Source organism: Lepidochelys kempii, chromosome 10 (assembly GCF_965140265.1).
Source record: "Lepidochelys kempii isolate rLepKem1 chromosome 10, rLepKem1.hap2, whole genome shotgun sequence".
NCBI classification, from domain to species: domain Eukaryota; kingdom Metazoa; phylum Chordata; order Testudines; family Cheloniidae; genus Lepidochelys; species Lepidochelys kempii.
This window is the reverse complement of record NC_133265.1, coordinates 48,959,803-48,973,754: the sequence shown is the minus strand read 5'-3', so window position 1 is coordinate 48,973,754 and position 13,952 is coordinate 48,959,803. Positions and strand designations below refer to the sequence as shown.

General features: G+C 47.8%; 1 protein-coding gene across 3 annotated transcripts in view; it reads right to left on the bottom strand.

The window, feature by feature from the left end:
- Positions 1 to 13,952, bottom strand: part of LINGO1 (leucine rich repeat and Ig domain containing 1) — a 462,452-nt gene that overhangs the window by 150,207 nt on the left and 298,293 nt on the right. For all 3 annotated transcript variants that reach the window (XR_012153954.1, XM_073303476.1, XM_073303473.1), the window contains exon 5: positions 6,318 to 6,403. The gene's annotated coding sequence lies outside the window, so the exon portion shown is untranslated. The remainder of the gene's footprint in view (positions 1 to 6,317; positions 6,404 to 13,952) is intronic.

Below are 13,952 nucleotides of genomic sequence, written 5' to 3'. Positions count from 1 at the left end.
TCGCTACAGGGCATAACAGAGGGTCCCTCAGCTTGGTTGGCACCACTGTGATATGAACAATAATAAATGGAGGAGGAGAGTATAACAACTAAGGAAACTGCCTGTTCTTCTCAAACCACGCCCTCCCCCATGAAGCTGGGCTGAGCCTATTGCTGCCTCTCCCTCTCTGCTTTCTTGTCTCCGCTTTCCTTCCTTCCTGCCCCCTCCCACCCACGTGCTCCATAACATTTGGGCCATTTCCTCACAGCCCTCAGCACTTCTATTAACAGAAACTGTGAAGGGAGGTTACAGCAGCTCTCTCCTCTGTCACATTCTTTCCTTCCCTCCTCTCTTTCACCTGGCTCTCACCTCATTTCTCTTCCCCCAACCGCATCATTTCTTAAAGTCCAGAAGGCAGCAACTCCCTAGTCCCACACTTTGCCCCCTCTCCGGGGGAACTCTCCCCCACCTCTGTCCTCTGAGCCAGTTCCCCCCCGACTTGGATAGGGGTGGCTGGCACCCTGAGGGGACTGCTGGGCTCGGGCTGGTGTCTCCTGCCAGGCACAGAGGTTGGATTTGCTCTCATTGATTTTCCTCTCGGAGCGAGCAGACTGTTCAGCAAAATGAAGTTATTGGTGGATGGAATGTTTTCTCCGCCTGACAACTCATATTGTTCTCTCTCAAACAAAGTGCTGACCTGCACAATGGTGTGCGATCCCTGGATAGACATGTTTCTGTAAAGGAGCTGGTGCTCCCCCTCCCTCGCCTTTGATCCTGGTGCTGTATCATGCCAAGATCTCTAACTCATCCCTTTCTCTCTCGCTTCTATTCCTCTTCCACATCCCTTTCTCTTCCCCCCGGCCCTCTCCCTCTGTGGACTGGTTCTCCCACTGCTGACATTCCCAGAGCCCCTTTGGGAGCTGCTGGTACCCTGCTGTAGTCAGAATGGGGCCCTGAGAGAGTAGGGTGGGAGGGCTTAGCTGGAGCAGAAGGGGATGGAAGTGGACGGGGAGCTGATGGGCAGGGATACATGGCAGCTGCACCTCCACATGGAAAGCAGAGGGGATTCCTAGTGCCGGCTAGAGATAGGCAGCAGGGTACTGCAGCCTCTTCTCTGATCAAGGTCCACCCTCCGTTCTGGCCATATGCTGACACTGGCGGCAGCAGCCTGGCAAGGCGCTATGCCCTCTGCCCCACCAGTCATGAAATATGGCTCTTCAGGAATCTCCTGCTGGGCAGCAAGTGGTGGGTGGGGAAGCCAGTGCCAGCTTCCACCTGTCACTACAGCAAAGTGGAAGCGGAAAGACTGTGTTCCACTGAATCTCAGGAGAGAGGAGACTGAAGAACAGGAACGAAGGGGCACCAGGATGGGAGCAAGGAGACTATTCCTGGCTCTGCTCCTGACTTGCTGGGCAAGTCATTGCCTGGCTCCCGTGCCTCACTTTCCCCATCTCTCCCATGGGGATATCACTCACCTCACTGGGCACTGTGAAGGGCTTACTACATTGATGCTTGTAAAGCCCTTTGAAACCCTCGTTCTTGTTTGACATTTGAGGGCCAGATACTCAGCTGGTGTGAACCAGTGTAGTCCCACTAAGTTAGCACAGCTGAGCTAATTCACACCAGCCAAGGATCTGGCTCTGAGATCCCATGCCCAGACACCTCTCCTCCCACTGGAGGAGGAAAAGATGTTCAAAAAGCTGCCGCGTTAGGATAGGCGCCGCTGCTGTGTCCTACCTGTAGGCAGCTCTGACAGAGGTGTGAGGAGTAAATTTAACATGAGCCTTGGGGATGGAGAGGGGGGCACGCACCCCTTAATCGCTCAGCTGAGCTGTAGCAGTAAGAGGCTGGGGGGGCGGTTTGTGACCAACCATATGCCTCTGAGCAAAGAGGATGAATGTTTGTGCATGTGTCACTCTGCATTCAGGTTTGTATGTCAGTCCATGTGCGTGTGAGAGGAGCGTGAAGGGCAGCAGCCTGTATACCTCTGTGGTCTCTAGGGATGAATTCCACAAGTGTTTGGTAACAGATTAGGAGTGTGGCTGTGGTATCACCTGCCACATTAACTGCATGAAACTTGATTGCTGATAGAGCTGTTCAAACAACATGGAAGAGGCCAATTCACCCCCAGGCAGAGCTTGGACGGATGGGAACCATTAGGTTGCCAACTGTCAGCATTCAAAAAGCATGAGCCAGGTCCCCCAAATCATGAGGTTTAAAGAAAGTAGACACTTTGCCTTCTGGGTCCGGAGCCTTTTGGGTGAGCTCAGTTTATGTTTACAGGCTTTAAATATCCACCATACCACAAGGGCTAGAAACTTCCTTTTCTTAAATAACAAAAGCTGTGATTCTCTTGTAACCCCATGAATCCAGGAGCTGGGGCTTTATGAAAAACACCAAATATCAGGTGGCTTGTGCTAACGCTGCAGGACCTGGTAACATTGCGGGGCGGAATACAAGGTGACATGTATGTGCAGAGAGGACAGAGGGGTAGGGGCTGTCTTTTTGTTCTGTTTGTGTACAGTGCCCAGCACAATGGGGTGCTGGGCTAGGACTGTGGCTTTTATGGGCCCCTACAATACAAATAAATAATTAATAATAATAATAAAAAGAAAGGTCCCTGTAAATCATGTCCTGGTTCAAAGAAGCAATATATGTATTTTCTAGCATTTATTTAAAAAAAAAAACACTACTGAACTAATAATCGCCCAGCCTGCTTCCTGTTGCCCCTGCCCACCCCTCCGCATCCTCCCTCCCAACGCTGGCTTGGGTAGAGGAGGGAGAAAGAGCAGGTGTAAATGCCCAGGACCCAAATTCAGACCCCCCCACTACAGGGCAGCACCTTGCACTGTCTCTCTAAGCCACAGGCCTAGCCCAGAAGGGCCCTGCCTTCAACGCTGCTGCTGCCATTTTGGAATTTGAGAGCTGCCTTTGAGAACGGCCCTTCCTTCAGTGAACAGTCATGAACTTAAATATGCCTTGGAGAAGTGCTGCCAATCCCCCTGAGGTCAATGAAGTTCCACCTAGGGCCTAATTGTATGACTGGGATTGAAGATATGAAAGTTGCCTAGTGCTAGGCAACCAGGGGCAATATCCAGTGTATCTCCTCTTCAGGAGCAGTTAAGAGGAATCTAGTCATACTATATGGGGTATATTAATTTGCTTCATACAGCAGAGTTGAAAACTGCCAAATATTTTTCTTGAAATCTCTCTTGACAAATAATTGTTATGTTCCCTCCCCTCAATAAAAAACTGAAACCGAAAAACTTGTTTTTGAAAACCATTTTTGGTAAACATTGTCAGTGTTTAGTAAAGAGAGTGTTCTGTATTAGACAAACAAAAAGATATAAACCCCCCAAACATAGAACCAACACGTTGTTGGTGTTCATTTTTTTCATAGAACAATTGGAAAATTTTGGCCAAAATGGAAATTTTCCATTTTAGTAAAACAAACCAATATTTCTTTGTTCGAAAAAGTGCTTTGACCCTCCCGCCCCCAAAATCTTGACCAGTTCTACTAGGCTCCATGCAGAACTGTCAGCCCACATTCACCCCAACCCAGACAGGGAGGGAGCCATTCTCTATTGGATTGAGAAGGAAATTCCATCCATATGTTCATTCGTTCCTTGGCATTCCAAAAAACCCAGCCTGCGGGATTCCCTCTCTTTTAGGGTTAAAGTATAATGTAGTGCCTGTGCGAATTCTGTGGGCTTCTCTGCAGTGTGCATCTCCATCCTTAATCTGAAGAGACAGTGCATCTCGATACAGTAGCTTACAACCTTGAGCAGCCAAAGGGCTCTACCAGAGCAGGGCTCTGTTGGTGCTCCAAATCCTAAATCACCAGTATGATAAAATATGATGACTGCCGTACGCCAACCCAAGTCCTCTACATGCTGGTTCATCTGCATGTTTTGTTCATTCAGTACTGATGGATGGATAGTCACCCTCTCCCCCAACCCCTCCCATTGTGGAGTTCCCCTTAAACATTCAGCATGACACCAAGGTAGTGGCACACCTTGTTGCGATCCGGGATTGGTAGACACATGTGCCTGCTGACAAATGATCCCAGTAATCAGCCTTCTGTTAACGTTATCATAATGATGAAGTGCGAGGGTGACGACTGATCATTTCTCTTCATCCCAGCATGTTGATGCTGAATATAGTTTGCAGCTCCGAGCCATAGGACAGGTTTAATGTAGAAAAGAGCACCCCAGGGACCAGAAACTGAGCAAGGCCACATTGGTCAGTCCCTGCCCTGTGCCACAAAGATGGTCACCAACACAGCCAAGGGGCTTTTGTTTCCCCTGTCCAGACAGGTAACCATCTCCCTGCATGCCCAGGCTTCCCCACCCAGTACTCTGAAGGAGCCACACACAGATATATATCTGCCAGCTCACCCACACACACGGAGTGCAACCCCCTGCTTTAGGTCAGTCCAGGCCACGTGTCACATCTTAGTCCATTTAGAGAGGAAGCAGAGCACACAGTAATAGGGTGGAAGCATGGCCTTGTGGGTAAGGCTCTCGACTGGGACATGAACATTTGTGTTCAATTCCCAACTCTACCACAAACCTTGGGTAAATCACTTCATCTGTATGACTGGGGTTTGCCAAGATGTTAGCTCCCCAGCTCCCACTGAAAACCCCAGACACCTGTCCTTCATTTTCCTCCTCTGTAGAATATGGTTGATAATATTCCCTTTATCTCCTCTCTTTAGGCTCTTTCTTGGCAGGGACTGTCCCTTTCTATGTGCTTGTACAGCACCTGGACTCTAGATGCTACCATGGTATAGATGATGATAAAGGAAACCTCAAAGACAGCGTGGAGCCATCCACATGAGTGCACGGTGGGGCACGAGGAGTCCTTGGATGTGTCCCCATTTTGCCTGCAGTGAGCGGATCCATGAATCCTGCCCTTTGGTCTGAGCAAAGAATATGGGGTAAGAAGGAAAAAAACCCCAAACGTGTGACAAACCTGACAGCCAGCACCAGTTCATTGTTCATGTTCCCTCCTTTCTAAAACAGGCCTGGGGAAGGACACTGCCTGCCAGCCAGCCCCAGATTAGCAACACAGTTCCCCTTCTGAAGCAGGCCTGAGCAGATGGTTCCTCACTGGCTAACCCATGGTACAGATACAGCTCTGCCTTCGAAAGCAGCCACAGATCAGAGCGCTTCCCACCAGCTCACCTCAGATTAGGGCAGATCCAACCTGAATTATGGTTTTCCCCAGCTCGATGTAAAGAGATGCCTGAATCATCCTGATTTTTTTTTTCCCCATTAGGAAACTAAATTCCATTCTGCATTGAACCATCTCTTTGTTCTCTCCAGAGGACTGTCGTGCTGGGAAATTGCCTAGACCCAGTCAGCTCTGATGTTTGCTGTCTCACGCATTGCCTATATCAAACTGACAGTTCACAGATTTTAGTCTAGGATCTTGTATGTATAGTACAAGCCAAAACCTGCTCCTGTCTCTTTCGACTGTCCTAGAGAGAAAGCTGGGAAGCAGGCTGAGTCGTCACGATGTCGTGTGACTGTAATAGAGACATCTCACAAAGCACAGTCGTTTGAGGTCACTGTTGCTTGCCCTCAGACAGAATTAAGAGCTTGTCTGGCCAACATCCCCTGCATTACAGTGGAGGGGGGATCTACACTTAGCTCAGGCAGCGGGCAGCCGTTTCTGTGATCGGCATAATATAGACCTTATAGAGAACCAATCTTGTTTAATGATGGAGGAATATCCTACAGGTGATAGGACAGAATCATAAAAATGTAGGGCTGGAAAGAACGTCAAGAGATCATCTAGTCCAGCTCTCTGAGGCAGGATTAAGTACACCTAGATCATTCCTGACAGATGTTTGTCTAACCTGTTGTTAAAAACCTCCAGTGATGGGGATTCTACAACCTCCCTAGGGAACCTGTTCCGGTGCTTAACTATCCTTATCATTAGAAAGTTTCCCCCAATATGCAATCTAACCAGATTGTAATGATGGTATTTTTCAAGGAGTTGTCCAAATATCAGACACATTGGAGATCCATCCCAACTAAGCATGACGCCAACTTCCCAGATACCCCCACTTATGGTGAAATATATGAGGAGCAGCTTCCCACCCTCAGCCAAAAGAATGGAATTTTCTGCATTCCTCCTGAAGAACTCTACATTTCCTCAACACGCAAGTAATTGGGGACTGATGGCAGACTATAGCAGGAAGGAATTTCTGCCCATCTTACAGCAACACAGACAAGCCCATGTTTGTGTCTAGCAACAGATCATTGAGCGTTATACATTCTGCAACACAATAGCATCAAACCCCCATGTCATGGGGAAAAACCCACACATACCCAAGTCAGATGGTGTCAGGATGCAGGCCAATTGGCTGCCAGAAGCTCAATGGACGTAGTCCTCTCCTTTGCTTTCCAGTCATGCACTGAGAAGGAAATGATATCACAATCAGAGCTTGCATTGCATTTAACAGAAGAGAGAGAGAGACACTTGGCTTCTGCTGTTAAAGGGAAATTAGACTGCGAAATTAAGCACCAGGAAAGTTAAACAGGTTTCAAATAACTTTCTCCTCCCCTCATCAAAAATGAGCTGAACTGAGCATAAGCCTCACCCAGGCTGATATCTGAATGCTGTAAATAGGGCTGTATGGGAAGAAAAACAGGGACACAGAAAGACAGGATCAGGGAGCTGAGTGAGAAGAAAAATGGCAAATATATTACAGCTGAGGCTGTCTTAAGTGACCACTCCAAAGACCAACCAGAAGCAGTTACTTAATAGAAGTAATTTCCTAATCCAGGTGGAGCAGAATAGTACTTAGTGGGGTAAAGTCACCTCCCCTGTGGAGTTACACCTAGGGCAGGTTTGGCCCAGCATACTTTGGGGTGGGCTCTTAAAATATGCAATTGTGCAATAAGGGCGATTTCTTGCCCAAGTTTCACTGTATTTAAACACTAAGAACTGTCCTTCCTGTAAGGACCTTGAGCATGTGTGAATCCTCTTGGAAACAACATTTCCCATAGAAAACACTGGAGCAACCAGGGTATCCTCCCTGCTCAGATAGTCATGGCATAAGGGGAGTCCCCCCTCTTGCAAACAGTGCTAGGGAGCTTTGCAAAATCCCAAAATATGACCACGTGAAACTTGCTTGCCTATAAGTTTCAGAGTAGCAGCCGTGTTAGTCTGTATTTGCAAAAAGAAAAGGAGTACTTGTGGCACCTTAGAGACTAACAAATTTATTTGGACATAAGCTTTCGTGAGCTACAATTCACTTCATCAGATGCATTCAGTGGAAAATACAGTGGGGAGATTTATATACATAGAGAACATGAAACAATGGGTGTTACCATACACACTCTAATGAGGGTGATCACTTAAGGTGAGCTATTACCAGCAGGAGTGCGGGGGGGAGGGACGACGACCGACACACCTTTAGTGATAATCAAGGTGGGCCATTTCCAGCAGTTGACAAGAACATCTGAGGAACAGTGGGGGGTGGATGGGTTATTACACAAAGTAAAACTATCTCCCCATGAAGAAAAGGAGTACTTGTGGCACCTTAGAGACTAACCAATTTATCTGAGCATAAGCTTCCGTGAGCTACAGCTCACTTCATCGGATGCATAAAGCTCACAAAAGCTTATGCTCAAATAAATTGGTTAGTCTCTAAGGTGCCACAAGTCCTCCTTTTCTTTCTGCCTATAAGTGTCATTACAGACACAAGGCAGCTCAGTTCACCCAGTGCTCCCCATGCCCCTCAAACCATCCCAGAGAACAAGGGCTAATTTGTGAGTTAGCACCTAAACCAGGTTAAACTCAGGGGCTTCCCTTGAGTGTGGCTTTGTGATTTTGAGTTTGCTTGAGCACTAAGTTCCAGGGGAGGGGCATGAATCCAGGTGACAACACCAGGTAAAAGGCTGGCATGAAACCCAGGAACTGGAATCACTGGAGATCCCCAGACACAAAGCTGGATACTTTGCTACAGACAAAGCACACAGGGTTCGGGGGGGGGGGGGGGTATAAAGCTCTGGTTGAGAGCCAAGAACCCAGGAAACTCTGGTAAGGGGAGGGCATTATCCTGCATTCTGGGCTCCGCTCTCCTATGTGCTTTAGAGATAGAGCTTGCAGAGCAAACTGCTTTGGAGCCAGTATGATCCAACTTGAAATTCTGTCCCAAATTCACTCCTAACCAAACTAGTCTTGATACCTTTTGTATAAGCATTCAGATACATATTTCTAAAGATTATTTCTTGTTCTAACACGGCAGCCACGGCCAGAGTGCTGCCTCCCGGCATGGGGGGGCTCTGCAGCAACGCTACCTCAGTTTCCCTTTCTCAGGGCTCCTCAATAAACTCTTTGCCCCAGTCCTTTTGACTTTCCCTCCGCCAGCTCACACAAGCGGACAACAAAGCTTTTCAAGCACAGAACTCAAGGATGTCTCTCCCCTAGAAGCCCTAAACAAACAGAACTAAGAGTCTTCTCCCCTATCTCTGGCTGGACCAGGCCCATCCTGTCTGAGGGTCTGTCTCCCTGCTCTATAACCTGCCACCCTGATACTTCTTACCCAAACTTCCCCAAGCTCTGCCACAGGCCTCTGCTCTTATCTCTTCCCCAGAAGGCCTGTTTGGGTCACATGACCTTCATTTGCCCCACCTGGGGAGGTGACCTAACTATGCCACAGATGGGACTGGCTCCTTTAAGGGCAGATGGGCCCAGCCTATCTGTGATGCTTCTGTGCACTTGCTCCTGCCCTTCCTTCTTCCAATCCCAGCCCTAGGAAGGCTAAAGCTCCTGAGAAAAGTGCATGTGAAGCCTGACCAGAGTCAGCAGTTATCTGCGGTCTCCTAAGGAAGTTTGTTGGTGCAAGACTCCAAGCTCAGGTCTGCAGCCCTGAGAGGTGTAGCTAAACATCTTACTTTGGGGGCTTCCCTAATAAACAACTGAAACATCCAAACATTTGGGGTTCGCTTGGCACTGGTAGGAATGCTTTCCAAGCTGTGCTCCAGTGCACACGCTGCTCTAGGAGTCTCCAAGGCTATGCCCAGACCACACTTCTTGTGTGAGCTGTGTAAAGTACTGAATGAAACAGGGCTGATGGGGCCACCAAGGAAAGGGCTTGGGGAGCAGAGAGGATACTCTCAGGGAACTTGGGGAAAGCCTACTCATAACTTCAGTGCTTCTTCTCAACCCCGACCATCACCCCAATGCAAATGTCCTTCAGTATCTATCTTCCCCCAAATCAGTTCTTAAAGCAAAATACACCCCATAGACCAGGACCTACATTTGGAGTTAAACAACTACTGTGTCTTATTTGATGCATTCTCCCTGGCATGATGAAATTCCAACACTTGAGTTACTAAATCAATATTAGCTGCGGCTTTAAAAATATAGAGAGACAGAGATATAAATTGAAACACAGCTTGTGCGAACCTACATGAGTCGCAGGGAGCATGCAAACTCGAATTCAAAATCGCACACAGGTGGCACATCAAGGCCTCAGTGCAGATACTTCGATCACAGATGATAAACTTTCAACCCCAGCAGTGCTAAATTGGGCTGGTTCAGTTCCTGTCTGGGTTTTTTCCTTTTGAAAGGCAGGCTAGGGGAAATGAAAGAGAGAGAGGTGGGAAGAAAGGAGGAAGGAGAGAGTGATGGAAAGAGAAAGATTCAGGAAGGAAGGTGCAAAACTGGGGAGTGGAAGAGTCCTAAAGAAGGGAGGTGAGAATGGGGGAAAATGAGAGGAAGGAAGAAAATATTGCTGATGGGAGAAGTTGCCAAGAAAAGGGAATCCAAAGGAAAGTATGGGACAGGGAGGAGGAAAGGGAGGAGTGGGGGAGCTGCATAGCCAGTCCAGCACAGAGCCCCTTCTTTCACTCCGACCAGGATGCCATCTTGCACAGCCTGCCTGCCCCACCCCAGGGGCAGCTCGCCCAGAGCCTACAATGCCCTGCATTTCCTCTCGCCTGTGGATTTCTCTGTGCAGTTTCCCCTTCAGCCTGAAGCGGAGACGTTAAGCTCCCAGATACACAAATGGGAGCCAGGCCTCATCTTTGCTGCCTAATGGCTGCTGTTAAACCGAACCCAAGAGGAAGAGCTTTGCAGTTAAGGAGTGTAATGTACCATGGGCCTGATCCTGTTACTCTGTGCCTGTGCTCGGTACTGCAATGCAAGGCAGGCAGAGGTGGGGACACAGCTGTTTCAAGCCACCTTCATGCCACAGGCCTGCCCAGCTGCTGGTGTAATTCAGGGAAGCTTCATGACTGCCCTAACTTATGTCCCACTTCCCTGGTCCCCTATGGCACAGAGAATGGTCAGGGTGCAGCAGCACTGGTGACCACCACTCCCATCCCTTCCCTATTCCCAACATACCCCATGTTCTGTATTCCCCCATTCCTCTAATTCTGTGCCAGCAAGGGAGCTGCCTTACTCTGCGGGTGTTCTGTGGGGCTGTTCCTGCCCTTCTGTCCCAAAGGAGCATTGTCAAGGGGCCGGGGGCAGGAGCAAATGATGGATGGATGGACAGACAGAATCTGGAAAGTGAGCAGCCAGCAGGCTCAGCGCACTGACAAAGCCAGGAGCAGTGTAACAATGACCCTTCAGTGAACTCAGCCTGGAACTTCTTGGTCTGGGTCCAACTAAGAGCAAAGATTATGGCCTGCGTGACATCGGCAGTTCCAGTCCAGTAAATGACTGTGCACAAGGATGTTGTTTCCCTCCCTTTTTCTCTCCAATTATAGCTTGTATTTTAATTGCTCAGTGTCATGGGCGCAGTCAGGGAGGACACGGCCCTTCCAGCTCATCAAAAAGCATCTTTGCATCAGGCTTGTGAGCTTAGCAGAGTTTGGAGAATTGAGATTAAAAGCATTCGGCGGTGGCTCTCCGGCGCCAGGACGCAACTGGATAACTCTTGGGAAGCCTCTTAGTGCAAAGGAGCTGAGGGGAGAGCCTCCTTTGGAAGCTTGTGTTGATATGTTCTCCAGCACCAGTAGGAGTTGGGGGTGTGCTGTGCCGCCCAGGCTAGGGTCCTGAGACTGTACATGGTCATTGATAGCAGTGGTGAGCCGAGAAGGAGTCTTTCCCTTTAAAGTGGTCAGTGACAGACGGAGGTGTTTGGAAAAACCCACGGAGGTTGGACATGGGACCATATGGCTCAGAACACTGATGAGATGCAGCCAAAGCCACTCACCACTGGGGAATGGGCTCAAATCCAGCCCGGGTCGGTAGAGACCAAATGTCAGGAGCATCTGATGCTGGCCGTGTGGGCTGTTAGCGCACAGAGCCATCAGCACAGTTCCTAGAGGGCACATGTCCACAACACTGCTGCCAGCCTCAGCAGAGTGAGACCAAGAAGTACAGTAGATGGGCCTGGACACTAAACTCCCCTCTCAGCTCAAAGGCAAGACTGCAGTGTCACTGCCGGTGCTGTACCATGGCACTTCAGTTCCCAGGACTGTCATAAGAACATAAGAACAGCCATGCAGGTCAGACCAAAGGTCCATCTAGCTCAGTACACTGTCTTCCGACCAATGCCAGGTGCCCCAGAGAGAATGAACAGAATGGGTAATTACCAAGTGATCCATCCCCTATCGCCCATTCCCAGCTTCTGGCAAACAGAGGCTAGGGATACCATTTCCTGTCCATCCTGGCTAATGGTTGTTGATGGTCCTATCCTCCATGAACTTATCTAGTTCTTTTTTGAACCCTGTTATAGTCTTGGCCTTCACAACATCCTCTGGCAAGGAGTTCTACAGGTTGACTGTGCATTGTGTGAAAAAATACTTCTTTTTGTTTGTTTTAAACCTGTTATCTATTAATTTCGTTTGGTGACCCCTAGTTCTTATGTTATGAGGAGTAAATAACACTTCCTTATTTACTTTCTTCACACCAGTCATGATTTTATAGCCCTCAATCATATCCCCCCCTTAGTTGTCTCTTTTCCAAGCTGACAAGGCCCAGTCTCATTAATATCTCCTTATACGGCAGCCATTCCATACCCCTAATCATTTTTGTTGCCCTTTTCTGAACCTTTTCCAATTCCAAGATACCTTTTTTGAGATGGGGCGACCACATCCGCACACAGTATTCAAGATGTGGGGGTACCATGGATTTATATAGAGGCAATATGATATTTTCTGTCTTATTATTCATTCTTTTCTTAATGTTTCCCAACATTCTGCTCACTTTTTTGATTGCCGCTGCACATTAAGTGGATGTTTTCAGAGAGCTATCCACAATGACTCCAAGATCTTTTTCTTGAGTGGTAACAACTAATTTAGACCCCATCATTTTATATGTATAGTTGGGATTATGTTTTCCAATGTGCATGACTTTGCATTTATCAACACTGAATTTCATCTGCCATTTTGTTGCCCAGTCACCCAGTTTTGAGAGATCCTTTTGTAGCTCTTCACAGTCTGCCTGGCACTTAACTTTCTTGAGCAATTTTGTACCATCTGTAAATTTTGCCACCTCACTGTTTATCCCTTTTTCCAGATAATTTATGAATATGTTGAATAGGACTGGGCCCAGTACAGACCCCTGGGGGACACCACTATTTACCTCTCTCCATTTTGAAAACGGACTATTTATTCCTGCCCTTTGTTTCCTATCTTTTAACCAGTTATAAATCCATGAGAGGACCTTCCCTCTTATCCCATGACAGCTTACTTTGCTTAAGAACCTTTGATGAGGGACCTAGTCAAAAGCTTTTTGAAAATCTCAGTACACTGTATGCCCTTTGTCCACATGCTTGTTGACCCCTTCAAAGTATTCTAGTAGATTTGTGAGGCATGATTTCCCTTTACATAAACCATGTTGACTCTTCTCCAACAAATTATGTTCATCTATGTGTCTGACAATTTTGTTTTTACTATAGTTTCAACCAGTTTTCCCAGTACTGAAGTCAGGCTCACCAGCCTGTAATTGTTCACCTCTGGAGCCCTTTTTAAAAATTGGCATCACATTAGCTATCCTCCAGTTATTTAGTACAGAAGCTGATTTAAATGATAGGTTACAGACTACAATTAGTAATTCTGCAATTTCATATTTGAATTCCTTCAGAATTCTTGGGTGAATACCATCTGGTCCTCGTGACTTATTACTGTTTAGTTTATCAATTTGTTCCAAAACCTCTTCTAATGACACCTCAATCTGGGGCAGTTCCTCAGATTTGCCACCTAAAAAGAAGGCCCATGGGAATCTCTCTCACGTCCTCAGCCATGAAGACCAATGCAAAGAATTCATTTAGTTTCTCCGTAATGACATCCCTTCTGCTCAGCACTTTGCTCCTTTAGCATCTCGATCGTCCAGTGGCCCCACTGGTTGTTTAGCAGGATTCCTGCTTCTGATGTTTTTAAAAATTTTTTTGCTATTACTTTTTGAGTCTTTGGCTAGCTGTTCTTCAAATTCTTTTTTGGCCTTCCTAATTATATTTTTCTATTTCATTTGCCAGACTTTATGCTCCTTTCTATTTTCCTCACTAGGATTTAACTTCCTTACATCAGTGCTGAATCCAAGGACAAGGAATGGAAAGGTCAGAAAGAGAGACTTCCCGATCAATCTTGCAGCATCCTATGCCCTGCATGTGTAAGGGGACTATTGTCCCCTTACTAAAACTTAGTGGGGGCTTTTGGTTGGCTTGCTCCCATTACCAAAGAAAGGAGAAGGGTCAATGTGAAATCAGGACCCTGAGACTAACAGTCCCCAGGAACAATGGGGAGAGGCCAATGCTCCAGGTCAGCCTGACTGACAGGGCGGGCAGGCTAATCAGGTAGGCAGCAGGCCAGAGGGGTCCCGTCCTTGGTGTGACCTGGAATTGCCTGGGCCAGACAGAGTGGGGCTGAGCTAAGGAGAAAGCAGGGGCCCGAGCTGAGCTGAGGGGCAGAGCTGTGCCAGATCCAGAGAGAATCAGAGAAGCAGCCCAGGGGGAGCAGATCCGTGCTGGGAGCAGAGTCACAGAAGCAGCCCAGGGAGCAGAC